This window comes from Hyperolius riggenbachi, chromosome 1, assembly GCF_040937935.1.
Source record: "Hyperolius riggenbachi isolate aHypRig1 chromosome 1, aHypRig1.pri, whole genome shotgun sequence".
In the NCBI taxonomy this organism is placed as follows: Eukaryota; Metazoa; Chordata; class Amphibia; order Anura; family Hyperoliidae; genus Hyperolius; species Hyperolius riggenbachi.
In genome coordinates this window covers 110,255,515-110,281,934 of record NC_090646.1, presented here as the reverse complement: position 1 = coordinate 110,281,934, position 26,420 = coordinate 110,255,515, and the positions used below count along the sequence as shown (strand labels likewise).

General features: G+C 44.6%; 1 long non-coding RNA gene across 1 annotated transcript in view; it reads left to right on the top strand.

Annotated features, from left to right (window-relative positions):
- The first annotated feature begins 253 nt into the window (after window positions 1–253).
- Window positions 254–26,420, top strand: part of LOC137545981 (uncharacterized) — a 126,365-nt gene continuing 100,198 nt past the window's right edge. The window contains exons 1-2 of the long non-coding RNA XR_011026141.1: window positions 254–422; window positions 12,000–12,086. This is a non-coding gene — a long non-coding RNA (uncharacterized lncRNA). The remainder of the gene's footprint in view (window positions 423–11,999; window positions 12,087–26,420) is intronic.

Genomic DNA, 26,420 nt, shown 5'->3' with positions numbered 1-26,420 from the left:
TTGGAATGTATAAAAAAAAGTTACTTGCTACAGCAGATTACAGGTTACTAGCTCACCATGACCTGCAGCGTGATGCCACCTCTAAGTTATGTGAAGCGATGCAGTGACTGCAGTGATACAATCCATGTCATAGTGAGCTAATACTACCTGCCTTTTGACTAATAGCCTAGCAACATCACAGTTAATCCCACCTCCACTGTGGCATGAACCCTGTTGCTATGGTTACTGCTTGACCTACAGGGTACCAAGTATAATGCACAGGGGTTAAGGAGGGGAGGAAGAGGCATCAGGACACTTTTTCATCCCTTAAAATTCCAGTTTCCAGGCTGTCTTGCACATATTTTGATTTCATAATAAGCATGAAGCCAGAGACAAGAAGAAGGGAGTCCCAATACAACATGCTGGATTATTAACTTGTAAAGGTAAAAATAGAAAGCTGGTAAAGGTATACAGATGCATTGGTACATGGTTGCATGAGTCTAGACTAGATACTGTATATGGGGGTATATATCATAGCACTCCCGTATACAGTAGCTAGTGTAGAATCATACAACTATGTACCAATGTATATGAGGGTATATACCATAGTATTTGTTATATGGGGGCATCAGGTCATACTTGTTAAATGGTGGGTCCTGATGCTGTCCTTCTTATATAATGGCTATGAGACTGCACTAGTTCTATTGTTGGGGGAGCCATGATAATTAACCTGTTATCTTTGGAGGTATACGGATGCATTGGTACATGGTTGCGCAAGTCTACACTAGCTATACAGGGACCAGGGTATATAATGAAGCATTTGTTATATGGATAGGCATAAGGACATACTTGTCTAATGGGAGGGCCGTATGCTCTATTTATTATAACACAGCCATGAGATGGGGGGGAGTTGGGGGGGGATAACTATATAGGGTTACATAATACATAATAATTCCCTTTGCTATATGTGGGCATCAGGATAACCTTATTATTTCAGGGAGGATGAAGCTGCACTTGTTACGGTAGGGTTTGGGGACATGACTAAGAATTCACTTGTTATATGGGGAACAGGGAATCATGATTAGTGGTGCTCATTACAAGCTTGTGATCATGAGTGACTTGTGATCACGAGCAGTTTCTTTGCGATTACAAGGTCGTAATTGGCATTAGTGATCGGCTCTCAATCACGAATGCACTCGTGATTGTACTCGTTACCTGACTCGTGATCACTAGTTGGTATTCATGATTAAAAAACCACCGACTTTAACAGTTCATAGCAAAGCCCCCTTACGTGATAGAAACACCACATTTGCCAGATGTGTTAAGAAGAACCTTGTAGTTTTTGAGAAAATCAATTGTAAAGTTTCAAAGGAAAAAAAAAATATACATTTAAATGCGGTAAATGACAGTTAATGTATTTACCACATTTAAATGTATACTTTTTTCCTTTGAATCTATTTAAAATCGATTTTCTCAAAAACGATAAGGTCTTTTTGAAAAAAAAATTCCCTCCTGTTCCCACCGTTCTTCTTAACATATCTGGAAAATGGATGTTTCTAGCATGTAAGGGGGCTTTGCTATTAAACGTTAAAGTTACATGCGGTTATTTGACTCAAAACCGCACTCGAATCGGATATCCCGATCACGAGTCAATTTGTAAGTGGGCGAAGTCGAATTTGTGATCACTCTAATTCATGATTGGAGGTATCCGAGCACCACTGATCGTGATCCCCTTATCATTTTGGGGGTATGAGTCTGAGCTTGTTATATAGGGGTATTTGACTCAATAAGGGAGGGTTGGGCAGTTGGGAGAGAAGTCACTTAAATGATTTACTACATTTGCTACTTTTCCCCACAAATTGTAGCTACTCCAGAAAGAAATTATTATTATTTTTTTTTTTTTACGCGGCCTTTTATTGTAATGTGGTTGCCTATCTTCCCAAAGAAAGTTTTAGGGAGAAAAAAAATGCCTATGCCAGCTTTAGAGTCTTTGATGCACATAAGTGGTGTTATTACACTTCACAAGTCTAACCTCTGCTAAATCTCCAGGGGATTAGCAAGCAACAATTAAGCAATAACGGTGTCTCAAGTAGTGTCTATTATCCAGTGTTTAACTACAGAGCATGGCTGAGTAGCTGACATCCCTACTCTCACCCCACGCTGGAGCAGCGCACCCCACACTGTTATCTGCTCACGTTGCAGCCCCTCTCTGACACTCTCCTAATAATTAAAAAGGGGGAACAGGCCCTTGGCGGTTCATTTCGTGCCTCTGGAGTTAATTGAAAAGGATATTTTGGTGCTGCTTATTCTGAGACGAGTCAGATGCGGTATTGTATGTAAAAGCAATATAATTAAGTAGCTGTGAAATTCTTGCAGGATTACTATTAGAGTCACCGGTGCTCACTGTGAGATCAGCGAATCCTAATAAAACATGTTAACAAGCCCCTGGGATGCAGTGGCAAAGCACAGGACGGTGTGTAAAAGCCCAAAGTACAGCTGCACAAACTACTAAAGGACTTTACAGGGATATAGCTGAGCTTATGCTTGTCCTGTTCATTTGTCATTGGCCGTGATTTACTGTCTTATTACGGAAGATGCCCTGTGGAATCATTCCTGATTGTTTTGCACAGCAACTAAGCTTTGCATCATGTTTACCAACTAGCATAAACAGCAGGAAACCTTATGCAGAAAATTCAGTAAAGTTTGCAAGGCAATTAAAGTGTAGCTATACTTTCAGAGAAGAAAAACAATGATACAGCTTAGCAAACATCATTGATGCACAAGTGCTTTTGTAATTTAAAGAGAATATGTACTGTAAACTTCTTACAATAAAAAGCATACCATTCTATTCATTATGTTCTCCTGGGCCCCTCTGTGCTGTTTCTGCCACTCCCTGCTGCAATCCTCATTTGTAATTGCCAGTTTTGGGCAGTGTTTACAAACAAAAAACATGTCTCCTAACCATCATGTTGTAGGCTGAGAGAAGCTCAGTCTGACTCATACAGAGCCTGCAGGGGGCCTGGAGAGGGTGTGTATGGCTTCTATCCAATCACAAGCAGCACAGCACATTCCAGCCTGACTCCCTGACCCCGACAGACCCGACAGAGGAGAGAAGATTAGATCATATAACAGAGATAACACAGCCACTGTGCAACTAGGAAAGGCTGTAGTAAGACAGAGCACATTAGAACAGCTATAGGGACTTATAGGATAGAAGAAGAAAGGCTCAAAATTTTGTTACAGAGTCTCTTTAAAGCAGTAGGATTAGCCATACTATGCCAGGGAAAAAACACATATATAAGTAGATAAATACTTGATCTAATTACATAACACATGTTTTGTATTGTCCACATTTTGATTTCAGTGAATGTTATATAGTAAATGAAGAGAATTCTGTTCCTGGTGGGAACCATGTCTTTTGCCCACAGTTTAGGCTAAATCCCGGTGTCATTTCTTCCCTTTACTTTTTTTTTCTTTTCTCCTCCAATCGCTGAGCCACCTCAGCCTTGCTTATAAACACAAGTGAGCAGGGGATCATGTTCCAGATAAGCAGTTAGGCAGGGAAATAAAGGGAAGAGGAGGAATATATTATAGATAAAAAGTACCCCTATCATGCAACTGTTTGGCAGTGACTACTAAAGGGCCAGTGCTCCTTAAGTATGTGATAACTCCAAATCATAACAGCAGAAAAAGTTTGGAAAGTTTTAAATGCAGGATTAGCATCTTTGACCAGTTGCTGTTGAAATTTGATTTTTATGGTGACAATCCCGCTTTAAAGGGACCCTGAGCTCTGCATAAAATTGCAATTTGGACTTACCTGGTGCTACCCCCGTCATCCTCCTGGCTCCTCTCCCGGTCCCGCTGTCAACTCTGTTAATTGGCGACTTCAGCATGAGTTCACCAGTATGAGTCCCTGCCACGCACGCTACGTGTCATGATGCCGGCCGTTGTGAGAGCCTTGCGCATGCAGGGTTCTCTTCAACCAAACCACACATTCGCAGGGCTAGGGGCGCACGGGGGCGACTTTAGGCCGAAGTTGTCAATTAACTTCGGCTTCCAGTGGGACTGGGAGAGGATGCCAGGGGACCTTGCGGGCTATGGGGAGCTGGAGGAAGCCCCAGGTATGTCCAGATTGCGATTTTATGCAGAGCTCAAGGTCCCTTTAACCCTCCTGGCAGTTAATTGTTCTGCGGCTGCGCGGCCGCGGGAGGTTTTTTAAGCCTAATTTTTTTTAACATGTAGCTAGCCTAGCATTAGCTACATGATTCCCCCCACCCTACGGCCTAATCCCACCCCTCCGATCGCCGTCAGCGATCAAGCCCATCCGGAAATCCCGTTCTAAACGGGATTACCTTCAGGGCTTTCCCCGTCGCCATGGCGATGAACGGAGTGACGTCATCGACGTCGTGATGTCACAGGGAGTCCCGATCCACCCCATAGCGCAGCCTGGCGGCGATTGGCCAGGCTGCACAAGGGGTATGTGGGGGGGCCCTGTACCACGGCTGGTAGCGGCGCATCGGCGGCAAGCGCCGGCGATCGACTCGAACATGCAGCAAGTAAAGTGCTTGCTGCGTGTTCTAAAAAAAAATTATGAAAATCGGCCCAGCAGGGCCTGAGAAATCCTCTGCGGCGGCTTACCCCGAGCTCAGCTCAGGGTTACCGCCAAGAAGGTTAAAGCCCAATTCTCCTTCCTGGCTGGTAGTGATGAACACCAATTTTGCATAATCCTAATTTTGCATGCAAAATCGTAATGCACAATTTGGAAAAAATCTTGATTGATTTAATTTGTAAATGTAATCAGGAACTGTCATTTCACAATTTTGCGTAAAAAAAACATTTATCCTTTGAATTTTTATTTTTCTTTTTTTTTTGTTTAACTTGTTCCTACTATTCTCCTTAGCATACTTAGCAATTTTGGTGACAATAGCATGTACGTGGGATTTGCTATTGAATATAGTCGACAAGAAATTACATGAAAATTACGCAAAACAATAATAACTTTTAAACAACCTGTGACTTACAGCTTGCAGTTCTTAGAATAAGTGACACAGATTCCAGACCAAGTCATGCTAGGTAACTCATCCCTCCCTACTTTGCCCTCGCCAACTGGGGCAAGGGTGACATGGGGGATTTTTTTAATTGCTCAGTTATGTGGCTAAGATCTTACATTCGTTCCCCCTGGCTGTTGTTAAAGGGGAACTGAAGAGAGAGGTGTATGGAGGCTGCCATGTTTATTTCCTTTCAAGCAATACCAGTTGCCTGGCAGCCCTGCTGATCCTCTGCCTCTAATACTATTAGCCATAGCCCCTGAACAAGCATGCAGCAGATCAGGTGTTTCAGACTTTAAAGTCAGATCTGACAAGACTAGCTGCATGCTTGTTTCTGGATGCTTGTTTCTGGTGTTATTCAGATACTACTGCAGAGAAATAGACCAGCAGGGCTGCCAGGCAACTGGTATTGTTTAAAAGGAAATAAACATGGCAGCCTCCATATACCTCTCTCTTCAGTTCCCCTTTAAGTTGCACAACTGAGGTACTGATCTCTTGCACAGGGCTTACTGCAATATTAACTTCATAGTACCGGCAATTAATCCACTCTCCTCTCCTCCATAGGTCTGATCTGGACTCTGGAGGAGGAGATTAAATGCTCACAGAATGTTCCCCCAGTTTACCTATAACTCAGGGAGATTAATCTCAAAAGTCTGATCTTTCAGCAAACGCTCCAAAATATCCTGCGGCACTATTAAAGAGAAAAGTGATTGCTAGGATATTAAAAACTGCTGGTGCTATAAACACTGTAAGAAAGACCCCCGTCCTATTACATATACTGAGTTAAAGGATGCCTGAAGTAAGGGGTATCGAGGCTGCCATATTTATTTCTTTTGAAACAATGCAAATTGCCTGGCTGTCCTGATCCTTTGCTGTAATACATTTATCCATATACACTGAACAAGCATGCAGATCAGATGTTTGACTTAGAGCAACCCTGAAACGACTTAAAGTGAACCAGAGACGAAGCACCCTCATGTATTTTACCATATATATCAGTGAGAACATTAGAGAAAACGCCTACCCTGCTCTCTGTTTCATTCTTCACTGCTCAGCCTGCTTGTTACCAGCCCTGATAAAATCCCCGACTGAGCATTCAGTCTGGCTTTGCTCAGGAATCATTATAGCACCTCCACGGCAGCCTGCATGCCATGGAGGTGTCACAAGTTGGTCTGCTGCACAGCTGGCGAGCTAACAGCAATCCCTGCAGTGTGCACAAGCCTCAGCCTGCAAAATGGGGAGATTAATGAAGGTGGCCAGCACCTAGTGACAGACATGCCGCCCCAAGCGGCTGCCTGTAGTGCCTGTGCCTCCAGGTGCCCCTGGTCGCACAAAAAAAAAAAAAAAACAGCAGAAGGATGAAGCAACCCTCAGAACTGCTGTTTGGGATGATTAAACTGCTATCAGCCAGCAAGGATCAAAATAAACAAGGCAGCACGGTGGTGTAGTAGTTAGTGCTCTTGCCTTGCAACGCTGGGTCCCTGGTTTGAATCCCAGCCAGGTCAACATCTGCAAGGATTTTGTTCTCTCCGTGTCGGTGTGGGTTTACTCAGGGTACTCCGGTTTCCTCCCACATCCCAAAAACATACAGATAAGTTAATTGGCTTCCCCCTAAATTGGCTCTAGAGTATGAAACATACACTACACAATACATACATAGACATAGGACATTGGTAGGGATTAGATTGGGAGCTCCTCAGAGGGACAGTTAAGTGACAAGACAACATACTCTGTACAGCGCTGTGGAAGATGTTGGCACTAAATAATAATAAAAAACAAGCCTATCTACCACTTTCCCTATCTCCAGCAATGTCTTTCCCTTACTCTAGCTATTCCAGCCAAACACAGACTGGAGTATGGCGGGCGCTGATGCGTTTTTGTAGGGGGCGGGTGGGTCCATGAGGGAGTGCAGGCTGATTGGCTGCCATGTGCCTGCTGACTGTGATGTAAGGGGTCGAAGTTTAGCCCAATGATGTTGTATGGGGCGTGTCGCGGCGAGCACGAATACCTGATCTTCGCTGAATAGTGCTCGCCGGCTCGCTGGTCATATAATGGTTCCCCCATCAAGTTATTAAAGCGGACCCAAACCAAACATTTTTAATTCAAAATATTTAGTTGCACCACTGTGACACATACAAAGATAAATAAACACTCCTCAAGCCTATGAGCATTTCAGTGCATGCTTTTCACCCTTCTATTTTGATAACTAGGGTTATACAGGTGGCAGCCATTAGCAATTCCTCCTTTGCCAGACGCCTGCTACTCCACCAGACTGCTGGTTTCTGTCAATATGAAAGGAAGGGAGGGGATCCTCCATTAAATGTAAAATATTTTATATTTGTCATCATGCAGCTGAAAAAAGGCTGCTATTTATTATTATAATTTAGAAAATAGATTTTATTTCTGAAATCTTGTATTTTTAATTTGGGTCCATTTTAAAATGTCCTGGTCACCGCACCTGGGCAGGGATTTTCTACTGTATTTTTAAATAGACTTAGTACAAGGGGCCATATTCACTAAATATTCACTAACGTCGCTATGCGCAGTAAGCGCAAGGTACTTTTACTGTTAAATACACCAACTACACAACCTATCCAACGTAGTCAGCATAAGTAACAATAAAACTGATGTGGACTCCCCGCACATGGCAACTTTACCTATATTTCTAGAAAATGGCCAATGGTGTGCTGTACAGATTTTCTCTGTATTGGCTGTATTTGTCCATGTACGTTCTCAATAAAATATATAATAATTTATACAGTGCTACAGAAATTTTTGGCACTATATAAATTATTAATAATAATAATAATAATAATAATTTCTTCCGTTTGCAGACTTTTCATTCACTGGAAAATTTTCATTATTCCATTGTCTTATTGTTATCCTCTGAGGTTAAAAGAAAACCTATTCTATATTTCTATATTGTTGGATATACAGACCAGATTTAACTGTTGCTTTATTAAAACCAAAATGTACTATGTGATTGAAAATTCATCATATTGCTAGCAACATAACACCAGTTATAATAATGAAGTCCCATATCACCTCAGCAATTACACATTTTTCATTGCTGAGTGAGGGAGATGAGTAGTAACTCATTTGCTGACTTTCCTGAAGCTAAGCAGTTCTTTCTTTTTAAATTATCACCAGCTTTATTCAGCATCAGTCAGAAATGACAGGAAGTGTGAAAGGAATATCCTCTGTCACTGTCAGAGACGAGTGTGGGTCTTCATGCCAGCACCATAGAATAATATGTTGAATTTAATTAGTAGCTACACTGAAACACTTCCAGGCTATGGCCTTGGGATTTCCTCCAATTGATGCTCAGATGACAAGTAACCGGGGAAACTACCAAACTGTATCTACTGCCTGGCAGCCGCAACATGGAGACATGGCCATTTCTAGCTACAATGGGGCCCCTGTAATTAACTTGGGGGCCATATTGACCTTACCACCCTTCCCTAAAGCGGCATTAGGGACATCTTTGTCCATGCCAAATTCCCCGCCAAGGCCCCTGAACCAGTTGCCGACCTTGCCCCAGGTCTCCATCCTAACTTGACTGTTGCTCCCCGGGGGCAAAGAAGAGTCTATGGCAGATTAGCATCTCACTTGTGCGGTGGGCGCACTCCTCTGTCGGTCCATAGCACCATGCTCCCCATCTTCATCTACTGCTAGCTGTATCTTCTCTGTGACCCTTGGTATGTTATTATATGATAATATGCACTGGGTTACAGACGAGAACTGCCTGGTGTCACGCTCAAAGGCTTTTCTGCAAAGGGGGGGTGGGGGGGGGGTTGGCTTGGCGATGCTAGAAGCTACATGTAGCTTCCAGTAATAAATGAGATGAAAGAAAAAAAATCGGGATCGAGTGTGGTTTTTGGCAAAACTATGGTAAACAATGGTACTGGCTCTGTCCATTCATTTGAATGGACATCGCTTAAGCAACAAACACAGTGGCTATCGTTTAGGGCCGTGTGAACTGGCCCTAAGGCAAATCCAGTAAATGTTAGATACAAACCAACAAATATAAATACTATTTTGGTGTTCCAAATTATATTCCAGAATTAAAACTATATGATCTGAGCAGATCAGTACGGAATTGTTCTGCATTCTTTCTCTTTCCAACTGACACGTTTTTCAGTCTCCTGAACACTCAACAACGTGTCGGAAGCACAACAGAAAACACAAAAGAGGCAGAAAAAGTTTGTTAGATATAAGATAATCCTCAGAGTCAATTCTACAGGACAGGAAAGGACATCGCTCCTGCCTGGATTCTGTCGATTGCTCACGGTGGGTCATATTAGGATGGACGTTAAAGATGAACGATCAGTCTAAACAGACATTTACCTGCAGCTTTAGAGCTGACAGGCTTTCAGAAGCCTCACAGTTGCTTTTGCATTAACTTTCTGACATCTTCCTGATTAAACTCACCTCTTCAGTTGAACTTTAGAGTGAATCAGCATTAGGAAGTTTAGCAAAGCAATATAATTGGGACTTGGCTACTGTCTACTTTCCTTGGGCTCCGCAGGGTTTTTAATTAGAGTCTGAAGTCTTGACTTCTGTGTGTGGTTAAGGCTTGACACTAATAAATGTCATGTGACTTCATTCCAGGCCAGGCCTGCCAAGAATGAGTGAGAATGATATAACTAAAGGAAGTTAATGAGGACTGAGTGACAGTCATTTCCAAGTGCTGAGTTGTCCTGGCACAGGGGTTCATGCTAACCATTTAACCAAATATCTTAAAGAGGGATTATCAGCCATAGAATCAAATTCCATTTATCCACTGCTTTTTGTTTATTATGCAGTCTACAACCTGACCCTGCATTGCGAGCATTCCAATTTAATCATAAATATTTCTGCTGTAATAAATCTTATCTCAGTCGGCCTGGCTCTATTTGGTACATTGCTGACGAGAAGGAAGCTTGTCATCTCCCCTCCCACATTCCTGCTCCTCACTGATTGGCTGAGGGAAGATCAGTGTGAAGCTGCTGAAATACAATCTATGCTGTGCTCACCTGTGTTTATAAAGCTGGCTAGATATGACAGTGCAGTTTCTAGGAGAAAAAAATAGTAAGGCCCCGTTCAGACTGCAGAACGCAGACCGCAACGCATGCGGACCGCAACGCGTACGAACGCACGCCATCCGCGTTCGTATGCGTTGCGTGGCTGATCCCATCACTGAAAAGTGAATGGGACAGCCATGCGTTTTTACAAAAAATGCGTGCAGCATGCGTTTCCGGACCGCACAGGTCCGAAACGCATGCAGTGTGAACATCAGACATTGCACTCTATGCAATGTCTGATGTCGTGCGTGTCGGCCACCTGCACGCGTTTCCAAAACGCGGCTGGAAACGCGTGCAGTGTGAACGGGGCCTAAGGGAATAAATTACAACAGGATTGGCTTCAGTCAGAGGCAGTAAACATGGGAAATGCCTGAAACAGTTTTCTCTTTATTTACTATATAAATAAATGGGAACTGTGGCTACTAATAGTGGGAGTGAAGTGTCCACCATTAATACAAACAAACATAGAACATTTATATTGCGCTTTTCTCCTGGCGGACTCAAAGCACCAGAGCTGCAGCCACTAGGACGTGCTCTATAGGCAGTAGCAGTGTTAGGGAGACTTGCCCAAGGTCTCCTACTGAATAGGTCCTGGCTTACTGAACAGGCAGAGCCGAGATTTGAACCCAGGTCTCTTGTGTCAGAGGCAGAGCCCTTAACCATTACACTATCCAGCCACGGCATTAATAGCTGCAGTTCCCATAGCAGGTGGCCCTGGTGACCTCTATTTAGCATACACCCATTTTTGGTCACGGGGGGGGGGGGGGGGGGTGTTATTAGTTGCCCTGGGGGAGTAATATTAGTTGCCCGGGGGAAGGGTTGTTAGTTGCCTGGGGGTAGGGTTGTTAACTGCCCGGGGAAGGGTTATTAGTTGCCCAGGGGGAGGGTTATTAGTTGCCTACCAGGGGAAGGTTCTATGTTAGAGTAAGGAGAAGTTAGGTCACATTTCACAATATCAATTAGGTTGTAGAATATCAGTACACCCGCGTCCAAATTAGCATGCTGCATTTACGCACTTCAGACGTCACTGAAAAATTGGCACATGATTTAGGGGTCACTAGAAAACTGGAGGGCATTGTTAAAAGTGCTGGAACTTTGTCATGTGCTGTTGGGGCACAACGTTTTTGTCGAACGTGACCATGCCCACTATGGCTGTATCCATTCCCCTCCTCACTCACTTTCTGGTTTTCATGGCACAAAAAGTAGCAACCCATCTTCTTTGTCTAAAACCACAGGAAACCAAAACGGAGTGGCAGCAGTACTAACGTTCCACTGTTCAGGATTTTGTTTTATAGAATTTATCAACAGCCTAAGTTGGCAGCATTGAACACATCAGGGCTATTTTTGTTTATCACGCTTTGCCCTTTGCCTGAAATATTGTTTTCACTGGCAGCTCTTGTCTGATCGTAAAGACCAAACAAAAACTGTGTCTCGAATAGCTCATTAACCTACTGCTTATATGCTATGCCTGCTTTGTAATTACAGCGCTGGGTGATGATCTCAGTGTCGGAACGCACAGCTTCTTCTATTTTTCAGAGTAAAGAGAGCCCCAATGCAGTTAACAAAACACTCTTGAAAAATAGCAAAGCCAAAGCGGAAAAAAAAGAGAAAGAGTGATACCATTAGTGAACTCTTTCCAAATGGCCCTGTGTTTCCTATTAACCTGTTTTTAGAGATTGACCACGGCTTCCCAAACGACTCATCTTTCTGGTCCTCATTTGCATCCTAAAATGTTAATAACAAGCTTGGAAATTAAACTTTTAGGATCTATTTTAAAGGTGAAAAATGCACTTTTCTTTGTAATTTATTACTGATTTAGAACTGACAGTTTAATTAAAGCACAGAAGAGCGAATGTACTGACGATTGTGATTGCTTTCGTTAAAATCCCCCTTGACTCGTCTTCTGCAGGTGCTGATTGATGCCCAGACAAGTTAGATGAAGAGCAGAGAGAGGGAGAGAGAGAGGATCACATGTCAGAACCCACTGAGAATAGAAGTAGGAGCTGTACTTTTTGTATAGTTACTTCTGCGACCTGTGCATCAACCGTTAACGCTTACCACAAAACTGTGCAACTTTGGGCAGCACGGTGGCGTAGTGGTTAGCTCTCTCGCCTTGCAGTGCTGGGTCCCTGGTTTGAATCCCAGCCAGGGCACTATCTGCAAAGAGTTTGTATGTTCTCTCTGTGTCTGTGTGGGTTTCCTCCAGACACTCTGGTTTCTTTCCACATTCCAAAAACATATGGCCCTAGACTACAGTACTTACACTACATAATTTAGACATATGGTCATGGTAGGGATTAGATTGTGAGCTCCTTTGAGGGACAGTTAGCGACAAGACAATATATATATATACACTGTACAGCGCTGTGTAATATGTCAGCGCTATATAAATACTAAATAATAATAATAATAACTTTGGGCAACAAAACCTGTTGTGTTCAGAAGTCACGGACAAAGCAGAATCATCCAAAGAGGCAACCTAACCAGATGCCTGGGGCATAGTGGGCATCAAGGGGCCCACCTACTACTTTCTCTGACTCCTCTTTTACCTTAGCTTACTAAAAGCCACAAGGAGGCCCCAAAGCGACTATCTTGCCAAGCGCCCTACTTCCACTTCGGATAAGGATATCTGAAACTAGGTTTATTTACAGGTTATTGTCTAGTTCACAGAAACTGTAGAGTTGTTCTCCTATTTGTACTTACAAAAATATGCAGTGAAGATAATGCAAAACCAGTGGTTAAAGTGGTATAAAACCCTGAAATAATATTCAATAAAAACATGTTTTCCTACTTTTTATATACCATACGGTTGTCATATTTGCATTTATGCATAAGTATTAGTATTCATTTAGAAATTACAAGTTCCCAAAAGTACAGTTTTTTGCTTTGAGAGTTGACTTTGCATTGTATTCATAACTGGCTTTATTCATTATATATTGAAGACAGAAATGCTTTGAGTGTCTGGCTGTGTCCAGAAGCTTCTGCACAGTCAGAGAATGTGTCACATTCCTCTCTTGATACGATTAAGTAAACACAAGATAACATTATCTCCACTTCGGATGTGTCCAGATTTCTCTGCACTGAACTTTCAAGCCCTGTGTGTAACCCTTTGAATGCTGTTCTAGTAAAAAAAAATGCTGGTTGTATATAATATGCTGTAAATAATTTTTTAGAGCAAAGAAGAAATGCTGGGTTTCATTCCGCTTTAATAGGGATGAGCTTGAATCCTGCATAGATCTTTGTTTATTTAGGACTCGTTCACATCTAGTGACGCAGATGGCTGTGCAATCAGAAAGCAGCGCATCGATTGCACGCAATCTGCGCCGCTGCCCGCTGCTGATCCCATCCATTGACAGTGATGGGATCAGCTCTGCGCTTCCGGGAAAATGCAGGCAGCAGTACGCAAGCGCTTCCCAGTGCATCGTACTGCTGTGCAGCGTAGTAGATGTGAACGATAGAAGGGCACTCTATGCCCTTCTGCCGTTCCTGCATTTCAGCACATCATACGCGCTTCCAAATGCGCACGGAAGCGCATATGATGTAAACGAGGCCTTATTTAAGTATTTATATAGAGCTGACATATTATGCAGCTCTGTACAGAGTATATTGTCTCATCACTAACTGTCCCTCAGAGGGGGCTCACAATCTAGTCCCTACTATAGTCATACTGTATGTCTATGTATGTATCAATTTAGGGAAAGCCAATAAGGGGGAAGCCAATTAACTTATATGTAATTTTTTTGCTATGTGGGAGTAAACTGGAGTGCCCGGAGGAAACCCACACAGACACGGGGGGGGCATACAATCTCCTTGCAGATTTTGACAAGGAGAGAGCACAAACCACAATGCCACTGTGCTGCTGTGCAACACGATTCAGAATTACGATGCAACATTGTAATGAGTAATTGCAGACTATTGCAAAATTAATGTTGCATCTAATTATAATTATGATCCGTAAATCCACAATGATGCTTAATTTTGCAAAAGTAGAACTTTCTCCTGTCTATAGACTTCAATGCATTTATGCAAAAATGGGCTTTCTCATATGCGAAAATGTGCTTTTTTTTTTTTTTTTACCTTATAGTCTTCAATGCATTTGTGTTAAAATTATGCAAAATTACGTGAAATCAAGGTTATCCACAAAGCCGTAAATACGATCGGAATCATAACTGCGAAAAGGAGCGCAACATCTTTTTGGATCAATTGTCATAACTGCGAAAATTAAGCTAAAATTCTACTAAAACCAAAATTATCCATTATGATCAACGCTAATGTTTAAAGAGGAGCTATAGATAAAATAACATAATTAATAAAATTGCTTATTGTTTACAATCAGTGGCGTAGCCAAGGAGCTGTGGGCCCCGATGCAAGTTTTACAATGGAGCCCCCCAAGTACTCTATACATAACAATTGATATGGCGCACCAAAACCTGCCAATGGTAACTACAGTGTCAGAGGTGCAAGAAGGGGATGGGAAATAGCTTGTTAATGATTACCAGTATTCAAAGTATCTATAGAAGTGATTATTATGAGCACAGGACCAAGAGAGAGCTAATACTGTAGTAAGTGAGGGCCCAGATGCGGTGGCTACCTCTGCAACCCCTATTGCTACGCCCCTGTTTACAATATTCATTTATACATTATTTAATCAATGTTTGCCCATTGTAAAATCTTTCCTCTCCCTGATTTACATTCTGGGATTTATCACTGGTGGTGACATCTTCATTTCTGCCAGGTGATCTGTACGGAATGTTCATTACTGAAAGTTCTATGCACAGAGGGAGATATTGCTTGCTTGGCATATGGAAAAATCTGTTATTTCCCACAATGCAACGAGCTTCACAGACAGCAAACTGTCAGGACCTTGGTCATGACATCACACTGTGAGAGGAGTTTTGCCACAATATCAGCCATACAGACCCCCCTGATGATCTATTTGAGAAAAGGTAAAGATTTCTCGTGGGAAAAGGGGTATCAGCTACTGATTGGGATGAAGTTCAATTCTTGGTTAAAGTTCCTCTTTAAATCTGAACATATGGCATATCATAGATCCCAAAGATAGACCATGGACTGGGCAAAAAAACATTTTGTGATATCACAAGTACAAGTAAAAGAATCCTAGTCAAAGTCTAAACTAGTCTTTAGAGCAGATCTATTTTTACAAGCCAGACTCACAAGCAGACAAAATGGTGTCACTGACGTCAGCAAAGGCAGGAATCTTCAGTGATAAGTGCCGAAGCGTTTTTGCGGTGTGCTTCTGTTAATTACCTTCAGGGTCAAAGGCTGCCTGCTGATGACTTCTCGTATCAAGTGATATTCTGCTAGGATGGAAGAATTTCCCCATTACACACAAAATAAACTTTCCATATGTGCGCAGTCCATAGCACCTCTGCAGAAATAAATTGCTGGAACGCAAATTTTGCATGAGACCTAAAGCCCGAGCGCCCATAATGAATTCCGGTCTCCAATACATAATGGGTTCGCCAAAGGCAGAGATTACAGATAGTCACAGCGTGTAATGTATTATAATGCTGTTGTAATTAATTAGCTCTATAAGCAACACAGTTGGAAAACAAGGACTGGAAGTCCTCGATGAAACACTCCAATCAATCCCTTCCGCGGTAGTTATCTAGTGTTGGATATCATGTGTCTCACAAATCACAGCTGTACATCTATTTCACATGTTATTAAGCACTGGGATGTGTGCTGCTACCGCGATGGCTCCAGGCGTGAATGAGTCATCAAGATTTTCTGTATCTCTGTACTGAGTGGTCCTTAGTGCAACTGGAAACAGACCTGTCAGGTTTGAAATATAAATGTCTGAAGTTCACTTGAAAACTAAACCTTCACAAAAACAAAAAAAACAAAGAAGAAAAGAAGATAGATGGTATAACAAAACTGTAGTCATCCGTTGTGTTACTGACAGATACAAAATATTTATCTTTTTCTGTACATCAGTAACTCTTAATCTCCTTCCTGCCAAGCTCCTGCTGAACGTATTGACACTAGTGTTGGGCGAACATCTAGATGTTCGGGTTCGGGCCGAACAGGCCGAACATGTCCGCGATGTTCGGGTGTTCGACCCGAACTCCGAACATAATGGAAGTCAATGGGGACCCGAACTTTTGTGGTTTGTAAAGCCTCCTTACATGCTACATACCCCAAATTTACAGGGTATGTGCACCTTGGGAGTGGGTACAAGAGGAAAAAAAAATTTAGCAAAAAGAGCTTATAGTTTTTGAGAAAATCGATTTTAAAGTTTCAAAGGGAAAACTGTCTTTTAAATGCGGGAAATGTCTGTTTTCTTTGCACAGGTAACATGCTTTTTGTCGGCATGCAGTCATAAATGTAATACATATAAGAGGTTCCAGGAAAAGGGACCGGTAATGCTAACCCAGCAGCAGCACACGTGATGGAACAGGAGGAGGGTGGCGCAGGAGGAGAAGGCCACGCTTTGAGACACAACAACCCAGGCCTTGCATGAGGACAAGAAGCGTGCAGATAGCATGCTTTGTACCACCATGCAGTCATAAATGTAATAAAGATAAGTGGTTCAATAAACAGGGACCACGCGGCAACGCTAACCCAGCAGCAGCACACGTGATGGAACAGGAGGAGGCGCAGGAGGAGAAGGCCACGCTTTGTGAGACACAACAACCCAGGCCTTGCATGAGGACAAAAAGCGTGCGGAGAGCATGCTTTGTACCGCCATGTAGTCATAAATGTAATAAAGATAAGAGGTTCAATAAACAGGGACCACGCGGCAACGCTAACCCAGCAGCAGCAGCAGCACACGTGATGGAACAGGAGGAGGCGCAGGAGGAGAAGGCCACGCTTTGTGAGACACAACAACCCAGGCCTTGCATGAGGACAAAAAGCGTGCGGATAGCATGCTTTGTACCGCCATGTAGTCATAAATGTAATAAAGATAAGAGGTTCCATAAACAGGGACCGGCAACGGTAACCCAGCAGCAGCAGCAGCAGCAGCAGCACACGTGATGGAACAGGAGGAGGCGCAGGAGGAGAAGGCCACGCTTTGTGAGACACAACAACCCAGGCCTTGCATGAGGACAAAAAGCGTGCGGATAGCATGCTTTGTACCGCCATGTAGTCATAAATGTAATAAAGATAAGAGGTTCAATAAACAGGGACCACGCGGCAACGCTAACCCAGCAGCAGCAGCAGCAGCAGCACACGTGATGGAACAGGAGGAGGCGCAGGAGGAGAAGGCCACGCTTTGTGAGACACAACAACCCAGGCCTTGCATGAGGACAAAAAGCGTGCGGATAGCATGCTTTGTACCGCCATGTAGTCATAAATGTAATAAAGATAAGAGGTTCCATAAACAGGGACCGGCAACGGTAACCCAGCAGCAGCAGCAGCAGCAGCAGCACACGTGATGGAACAGGAGGAGGCGCAGGAGGAGAAGGCCACGCTTTGTGAGACACAACAACCCAGGCCTTGCATGAGGACAAAAAGCGTGCGGATATAGCAGCAATGCTTTTTGCCGCCATGCAGTCATAAATGTAATACAGATGAGAGGTTCAATAAACAGGGACCGGAAACGCTAAACCATCCCAGATGTTCATCGGTCATGTTACTTGGTTGGGGTCCAGGAGTGTTGCGTAGTCGTTTCCAATCCAGGATTGATTCATTTTAATTTGAGTCAGACGGTCTGCATTTTCTGTGGAGAGGCGGATACGCCGATCTGTGATGATGCCTCCGGCAGCACTGAAACAGCGTTCCGACATAACGCTGGCTGCCGGGCAAGCCAGCACCTCTATTGCGTACATTGCCAGTTCGTGCCAGGTGTCTAGCTTCATGCCCGGTTTCAGGTCCAGCGGTGCCAGCCACAAATCCGTCTGTTCCTTTATTCCCCTCCAAATTTCCTCCCCTGTGTGCTGCTTATCCCCAAGGCAGATCAGCTTCAGCAACGCTTGCTGACGCATGCCAACAGCTGTGCTGCACTGCTTCCACGATCCTACTGCTGCTGGTGCTGGGTTAGCGTTTCCGGATGAGGTACAGCTTTGAGATGCGTTGGAGGAGAAGGAGTCAGAGAGGTAGGTGCTGCTGTTGTTATCCAGTGGGAGGGACGGCGGTGCAGCTGTTTGCGGCGTGGGCAACACCCGCGCCGTAGCAGGTGAGGAATCACTGCCAGGCTCCACAAGGTTCACCCAGTGCGCGGTAAGGGAGATGTATCGACCCTGGCCGAACGCACTTGTCCAGGTGTCAGTGGTGAGGTGAACCTTGCAGGCAACGGCATTCTTCAAGCTTCGGGTTATTTAGCTGACCACGTGCTCATGCAACTCAGGCACTGCAGAGCGCGCAAAGTGGTAGCGGCTGGGAACCACGTAACGTGGGATGGCCACTGACATCATGCCCTTGAAGCTGTTTGTCTCCACCACTCGATATGGCAGCATTTCGCAGGCCAGAAGCTTGGCTATGCTGGCTGGCTGTTACTGCCACGGCCCGCGGGTCATTTGCTGGCAATTTCCTCTTGTGCTCAAACATCTCAGAGACAGACAACTCAACCGTAGCACTGCACACCGAAGGGCTGTTGGTTGTTGTGTTTGATGAACACTGGGAGACCTCAAGAGCACTAGTCCGGAAAGTGACAGTGTCAGCATCGTCTGATGTTTGTGAATGTTGTGAACCACGCAATGGCTGGGCTACTGCTGCTGCTGAGGCGGGTCTGGTGGTGAGTCTGGTGAACCCAAGGGAGGCAGTGTTGCTGGTGGTACGGTGGTACCCTGTCCTGCCGCGTTTGCCCACAGAGTGGGATGTTTGGATAGAATGTGGCGGCTCATGCTGGTGGTGGAGAGGTTGTTAATACTTTTCCCCCTGCTCAGGCGGGTCTTGCACACCTTGCAAATCGCCATGGTAACATCCTCAGTGCAGTCTTCAAAGAAAGCCCAGACTTTAACTGGCTGAGGACTCGGACCTCGTGCGTGATGTGCTGGTGCTGCTTAACCCACTGCTGGACGCTTGAGAGGTCATCCAAGTAATTATCTGGTCCTGTTCTTTTGGATCTGTGAGGGTTGTTGTCCTGGACAACATGGGCAGTATTGAGTGGGTTTTCTTGGGTGCTCCCCTGTGGCCTGTACGTGAACCGTCAGGGGAAACACCTCTTCCCTTGCCCCTCCCTCTTTCACCGGATTTCTTCCTCATTTCACTTAAAGTACACGCTGACTGGCAGCAGTACAGTGGCAGTACAGAAATGCTATACAGTGGTGGGTGAGCGGTGTACCACTATTGTCAGCAGTGACACAGAGCACAATGCTATACAGTGGCGGGTGAGCGGTGTACTACTGTTCCCAGCAGAATCAGAGTGGCAGTAAACAATGGTATATAGTCTGGCTGAGCGGTGTACACAGAGTGTCAGTAAACAATGGTATATAGTCTGGCTGAGCGGTGTACACACAATGCTATATAGTCTGCTATATAGTGTCAGTAAACAATGGTATATAGTCTGGCTGAGCGAGCGGTGTACTACTGTTCCCAGCAGAATCAGAGTGGCAGTAAACAATGGTATATAGTCTGGCTGAGCGGTGTACACAGAGTGTCAGTAAACAATGGTATATAGTCTGGCTGAGCGGTGTACACACAATGCTATATAGTCTGCTATATAGTGTCAGTAAACAATGGTATATAGTCTGGCTGAGCGAGCGGTGTACTACTGTTCCCAGCAGAATCAGAGTGGCAGTAAACAATGGTATATAGTCTGGCTGAGCGGTGTACACAGAGTGTCAGTAAACAATGGTATATAGTCTGGCTGAGCGGTGTACACACAATGCTATATAGTCTGCTATATAGTGTCAGTAAACAATGGTATATAGTCTGGCTGAACGAGCGGTGTACTACTGTTCCCAGCAGACACAGAACAGTACACAGAATGCTATATAGTGTGGCTGAACGAGCGGTGTACCACTGTTCCCAGCAGACACAGAACAGTACACAGAATGCTATATAGTGTGGCTGAACGAGCGGTGTACCACTGTTCCCAGCAGACACAGAACAGTACACAGAATGCTATATAGTGTGGCTGAACGAGCGGTGTACTACTGTTCCCAGCAGACACAGAACAGTACACAGAATGCTATATAGTGTGGCTGAACGAGCGGTGTACCACTGTTCCCAGCAGACACAGAACAGTACACAGAATGCTATATAGTGTGGCTGAACGAGCGGTGTACTACTGTTCCCAGCAGACACAGAACAGTACACAGAATGCTATATAGTGTGGCTGAACGAGCGGTGTACTACTGTTCCCAGCAGACACAGAACAGTACACAGAATGCTATATAGTGTGGCTGAACGAGCGGTGTACTACTGTTCCCAGCAGCGACACACAATGACTGGGGGGGACCCTGGCTAGCGTGGCTGGAGCGCGAACTACCCTGCCTGCCTACCCAAAGCTAAACCCACAGACAAATGGCGGAGATATGACGTGGTTCGGGTATTTATTTACCCGAACCACGTGACAGTTCGGCCAATCAGAGCGCGTTCGGGTCCGAACCACGTGACCCGTTCGGCCAATCACAGCGCTAGCCGAACGTTCGGGGAACGTTCGGCCATGCGCTCTTAGTTCGGCCATATGGCCGAACGGTTTGGCCGAGCACCGTCAGGTGTTCGGCCGAACTCGAACATCACCCGAACAGGGTGATGTTCTGCAGAACCCGAACAGTGGCGAACACTGTTCGCCCAACACTAATTGACACTACAGTACTTGAGTGCAGAGATCAGCAACTGCAATGCAATCTAGCAGAGGGAGGGCACTGTTCTGATGTGGCTCCCATCCACACACAAAATTGTACCTTGTTATGCCCAAGGCCAGATTTATATTTTTAGTGCCCCTAGGCCAACTTGCTTGTTGCCACCCTTCCATATACAGCAGTGCCCTCCCATTCTATGTGCAGCTCCCTCATCCATATGAAATATCCATGCACAGCATCCCTCTCTTTCATATACAGCTCCCTTGTGCAGCAGCTCCCCTCTTCTATGTGTTGTTCCCCATTTGAAACCTTTCTTATTTTCAGTTTGCAGCCTCCTCCTCCATATGCATCAACCTCTCTTCAATATACAGTGGGATGCGAAAGTTTGGGCAATGTTGTTAATCATCATGATTTTCCTGTATAAATTGTTGGTTATTACGATACAAAATGTCAGTTAAATATATCATATAGCAAGAGGTTTTAAATCAGGATGATATAATTTATTGGCTAACTAAAAAGAATAAGTAAGCTTTCGGCTTTGCAGCCTTCGTTGGGCTTAAATTTTGTTTGCTTGCAGGCTGATGGTACAGACAGCTTTATACATGCAACATCAAAAGGGGTTACATAGATTTTTTTCAAGCATACATACATGTCATTAAGATGCCTTAAGTGAAACTAAACATCTAAATGGGGTGGGAGGTTGTTAGCTGAGATAAGAATCCTTATTTACATACACCATGCTCACAGACCTGGGAGTCTGTCACAGAGGCATCGTAAATTCTGAGTTCACAAGTTTAGCTATACAGGCTGAGAGAGTTTTAGCATTACATATCATCAGTCTCATACCAATATAAAAAGTTGTTCTTATTCAAGCCTTTGTCCACCGCTTTGAACCAATTTATACATTTTGTTTCTGCTATTAATCGATCATTTGACGTTTTGAAGCCACCCTTCAGGGCAGTGACACGAAGATCATTCATGCTGTGTCCATTGGAAAGAAATTGTGTAGCGACTGGTAGTTCAGATTTGGTATCGTTAATAGTGTGCCTGTGTCCATTCATACGTTTGCACAGAGTTTGTCCAGTTTCTTCCACGTACATAACATTGAGGCATTTGGCACACATGATCAGATATACCAGATTGGTGAATCCACAGGAAAATGTGCCTTGTACTCTGTACTCCTGTTGTGAATCTGGTATCGTTAACCTGTCAGTGTAGTAAATGTGTCTGCAGGTCCCACACCTTTTTTGTCGGCAGTGTGATTTTCCGTTTTGTTGTGGCCTATTCAAAGAACTCCTGACATTTATCTGTTTTAGATTGTGTGGTTGCCGATATGACAAGAGGGGAGGTTTAGGGAACATCTTTCTCAGTCTGTTATCCTTGTGTAAAATGGGATTAAGCTCCTTAGCAATCCTCCTTAAGATTTCCAGGTGTGGGTTGTAGGTGACAACCAAAGGGACATGATCCTCTTTCTGGTTTTGCTTATATTTCAGGAGTTCAGTCCTGGGGATGATGTTGGCTTTCCTGATTTGGGCCTCAGCCATGGGAGGACTGTAAACTTGCTTAATGAAAGTGTTCTTAAGGCGATCCTGGTGCTTGTCTCTGTCTATCCTGTCAGAACAAATCCGGTTGTACCTTATAGCTTGGCTGTAAATTATAGCGTTCTTAATGTGCTTGGGATGAAAAACTGTCATATCTTAGGTATGTGGGACGGTCTGTAGGTTTGTGATACACAGAGGTTTGTATGTTGTTACCCCTGATGTATATGGTGGTGTCCAGAAAGTTAATCTCTGTGTAGGTAAGTTTCAATTTGATTGTAGGATGGAAAGCATTGAAGTTTCTGTGGAACTGGAGAAGATCATCCTCACTTGCGGACCAGATGATTAAAATATCCCCAATGAAGCGGAAGTAGGCCATGGGTTTATGCAACATGCATTGAGGTATTCCTCTTCGAGTTTGGCCATGAAGAGATTTGCATACTGTGGTGCAAATCGTGAACCCATTGCCATGCCCATCTGCTGTCAATAGAGGTCCTGTCCAAAAGTGAAATAAGTATGGGTGAGAATGAATTTGATCAGTCCAGCAATAGGTTTTACAGGTATGATGGTCAGTGATGACCGTAAATTCATGACCATAGAGACAATGCTGCAGCTGGTGAAGGGTCCCGACAGTCACTACACGCACTTTCTCTATAGTGGCAGGAGCTACCTTTCTGTCCCTTTGGGGAACGATTATCTGCTGATCTGCCTCCTCCACTTCAGACGGCTCAGAGGGAATAACTTCCCAGTTCCCAGAACCCTCTCAGCCTGCCTCTCCCAGCTGGTGACCTGCTGGCCAGACCCCTGAGCTCTTCCAGGCGGCTGTCAAATCGAACAGCCCCAGAGAGCTCATTGCTGCCTGTCACACACGCCAGGTAGGTTGCAAATGGAGAGGCTACTGGGCCCTCAGGGCCAAGTTCCGAAGCAGACGCTGCTGACCCGGCAACATCTGCCACATCAGTGGACAGTCCCTCTGCTGTAGACCTACTAGTGGTTACCACTGCAGCTGAGGGAGTGTCCGCATCACACATATCATTGCTCATCACATTACATTTGATCGCAGAATCATCTGAAGGGGAAGGATCTGGCCTGGTGCCATCTGCCCTTTCAGTGGGCAGTTCATCTGCTGCAGACCAGTGAACATTGCTGGTTACACCTGCAGCTGATGGAGTGTCCACATAACACATAGCATTATGTAGCACAACACATGAAATCAACATTATCTGCCTTACACATATTGTCATTTAGAACATCACATACAACATCAACATTATCTGCATTACACACATCGCTCTTTAGCACTTCACAAGTAACATCAACAGTTCCTGCATCGATTGTATTAATCAACAGCACTTCATGAATGACATCATTAGTATCTTCATTCATGGTATCAGCATGTCCCACTCCAAGCCTAGGCACTGGAGACTTACTAGGGCTGGCTCCTAGCACACAGTCTTTATCCCCTGGAGCCTCACCAGCACCCCCCATTTGCAAAGAGTTATCACACAGTACCTTACATGACTCTGGGACTCCTGGTGGGGATGCAGGCTCCACGGGGGTTGGATTAGGCTCATACCGTGCTACTAACCGTCCCAGGTCAGTACCCAGCAAAACATTGGTGGGGATGGCATCAGTTACCCCAACTTCTTTCATTCCGCTGCCAGCACCCCAATCCAGGTGGACCAATGCGGTGAGTATGGCTGGGGTGACACCCCCAACTCCTTTGACAGCAATCATCTTACCAGGAATATACTGCTCTGGATTTACAAGCTGGGGATGTATGAGAGTCACTTCAACTCCAGTGTCTCTCAGCCCAGTGGCAACTGTACCCCCAACTGTGACAAGCTGCAGATTCTCTGCATAGCTAGTGGCATTCCTGGTAGCACACAAAATGGCTTGGACTTCACTGGGGTTTGGGGCCTCACTGGGTTTTGGGGCCTCCCTCTTCCTCTCTGGGCAAGTCACACTGGTATGACCCACCTTGTCACATACAAAGCATTTCCGGGTGTCAGTGTTTGGTGGCTTGAATCCAGGAGACAGTGGTGCTTGCCTCCTCTGGGTGATGGGTGAAGCAGGTTTAGCAATCTGTTCTCTCCTCCAGCTGGGTGCAGTAGTCCTCCCGGATGCTCGATGGACTGTGTAGGAATCGGCAATTTCAGCAGCCTCATCCACGGTCTTTGGCTCTCGATCCAGCACAAAGAGCTGGACCTGGTCCTTGATCATCAGTTCCTGCAGGGCATCAAAGGTTTTAACTGACAGTCCCTTCTGGAAGGCAGTGCACAGTTTGCAAGCATGAACCAGGTAACTGTCATTAGGACCTCGCTGTACTGTCCTGAAACTTTTGCGATACACCTCTGGCGTGAGGCGGAATTGCTTAATGATGGCTTGCTTAATCACCTCAAAGTCCGCTTCTTCTTCCTGGGGAAGACTCACAAACGCCTCCAGGGCCTTGGCTCTCAGCCCTGGTGTGAGATATCTTGCCCACCGCTCTCGGGGCACCCCATACTGACGACAAGTCCTTTCAAACCCCTGTTAGAAGGTGTCTATATCAGAGTTCTCGTCCATAGCGGAGAACTTATCCAGGGGGATTCTGGGGACTCGCTCACCCTCGCGTTCTGCGGGTGCAGCAGACCTATTCTGCTACTGAAGTTTAGCCAGCTCCAGCTGGTGTCGCCGTTCAGCACTTTCCCTCTCGGCCTGGTGTCGCCATTCAGCTCGTTCCCTCTCAGTTTGTCAATGTTCCCTTTTTCCGCTGGTTTAATAATAATGTCCTTATTCTCCTTAAGGGATCTGATGGCCTGTCGCTCCTGTGGTATTACATTCTGGGCCAGTGTCTTTCTTTTATTCAGGATCCTGTCAGAGATTCTGCATCTGAATCTGTTGATGTATTTGTCCAGCGTCTGTTTTTTTCCTTCTTTAGGGGTCCGTCTTTTTTTCTTCTTTTTAGTTCTGGTGCGTTTTGGTCCATTATCCGTTGTATTACAGGCCTCCTTATGGTAGTGTTCCTTGAGTTGCAGCTTTCTGAAAAATTCCTTCATATCTCCACAGAGTGCAATCCTGTCTATGGGTCTCGCAGGGCAGAATGACAAGCCTTTGGAGAGTACTGACATTGACAGTGATATTTGAGAAGTGAAATGAAATTTATTGCATTTACAGAAAGTGCTCAATAATTGTTTAGATAAAATTAGGCAGGTGCATAAATTTGGGCACTGTTGTCATTTTAGTGATTCCATAACCTTTAGAACTAATTATTGGAACTCAAATTAGCCTGGTAAGCTCAGTGACCCCTGACCTACATACACAGGTGAATCCAATTATAAGAAAAGAGTATTTAAGGGGGTCAATTGTAAGTTTCCCTCTTTTAAATTTCTCTGAAGAGAAGCAACATGGTGGTCTCAAAAACTCTCAAATGACCTGAAGACAAAGATTTTTTCACCATCAGGTTTAGGGGAAGGATACAGAAAGCTGCCTCAGAGATTATAGGTGTCTGTTTCCACAGTTAGGAACATATTGAGGAAATGGAAGACCACAGGCTCAGTTCAAGTTAAGGCTTGAAGTGGCAGACCAAGAAAAATCTCAGATAAACAGAAGTAATGAATGGTGAGAACAGTCAGAGTCAACCCACAGACCAGCACCAAAGACCTACAAAATCATCTTGCTGCAGATGGAGTCACTGTGCATCATTCAACCATTCAGCGCACTTTACACAAGCAGATGCTGTATGCAAGAGTAATGCAGAGGAAGATTTTCTCCACCCACAGCACAAACAGAGGAATGCTAAAGCACATTTGGACAAGCCAGCATTTTGGAATAAGTGCTGTGGACTGCTGGAACTAAAATTGAGTTATTTGGGCATAACAAGGGGTGTTATGCATGGAGGAAAAACAACACAGCATTTCAAAAAAAACCACCTGCTACCTACAGTAAAATATGGTGGTGGTTCCATCATGCTGTGCGGCCAGTGCAGGGCCTGGGATTCTTGTTAAAGTTGAGGGACGCATGGATTCCACTCAGTATCAGCAGATTTTGGAGACCAATGTCCAGGAATCAGTGACAAAGCAGAAGCTGCGCCGGGGCTGG